Source organism: Morus notabilis, unplaced genomic scaffold (genome assembly GCF_000414095.1).
Source record: "Morus notabilis unplaced genomic scaffold, ASM41409v2 Scaffold184, whole genome shotgun sequence".
Lineage (NCBI taxonomy): Eukaryota > Viridiplantae > Streptophyta > Magnoliopsida > Rosales > Moraceae > Morus > Morus notabilis.
In genome coordinates this window covers 502,872-503,735 of record NW_010387636.1, presented here as the reverse complement: position 1 = coordinate 503,735, position 864 = coordinate 502,872, and positions in this window count along the sequence as shown.

Below are 864 nucleotides of genomic sequence, written 5' to 3'. Positions count from 1 at the left end.
TATAGTATCTCTCACGTAATTAGTAAGATTCCATCTTGAATGTTGCAATTTTTTTTTTTTTTAAAGTCCAATAAAAGGGATCTGTGGCAGTTGCAGAATTAGGAAAATAATGTTTTATCAGTGATAAATAATGGTATATCAGTTTATTACTGATTGATTTCATGGTATATCACTATAATATGAAACAAGTTTAGATATATTATGAGTTTTATATTACTTTATGGTTATGTTTTTTATTTTAATCTTAAATTAGGATAATATTTATCTTGTAGGATTATTTTTAATTGTTTTTAATTTTTAATTCTAATTTAGTTTATCTTTTAGGTTCTAAATACATTAGTGATTGTAATTTAATTCAGAAACTTTTATGATTGATTAATGATATTGAGTTTTTAGTTTCGTGCTTTTCTCAAGTTTTTCCGGCTCGAGTTCTTGTTCTCCTTTTATTTCTATTTTTTCTCTTCATTCTATTCTTCTCTCTAAATTTTATCTCTGTTCTAAAATTTGTCTTCGTCACACAGCCAGAGACGACGAAGACAACATGGGCTTGAGCGCCCCCCCTCAACTCTTGTTTTTCCTGTTTTTACTTATATAAATTCATATGAATATAAATATAAATTTATAAAAAGCCCCCCTTAGAATTTTAAAACCAACTGTTATATCCTTAAAATTTAAGAAAAAGACATCTATCAACAATAATCATAAGCATTTTGAATCATCTTGTTTCAATTTGTAATCTTCTTGCCCTTTATGTTAATTTTTTCTCATTTATTTTTTTGCCTTTTTTTATTTGATTAAATTATAGTAGGATAGTTTATAGTTCAAATTTTCAAGGGATTTGAGTATAATCATTATTATTTTGAG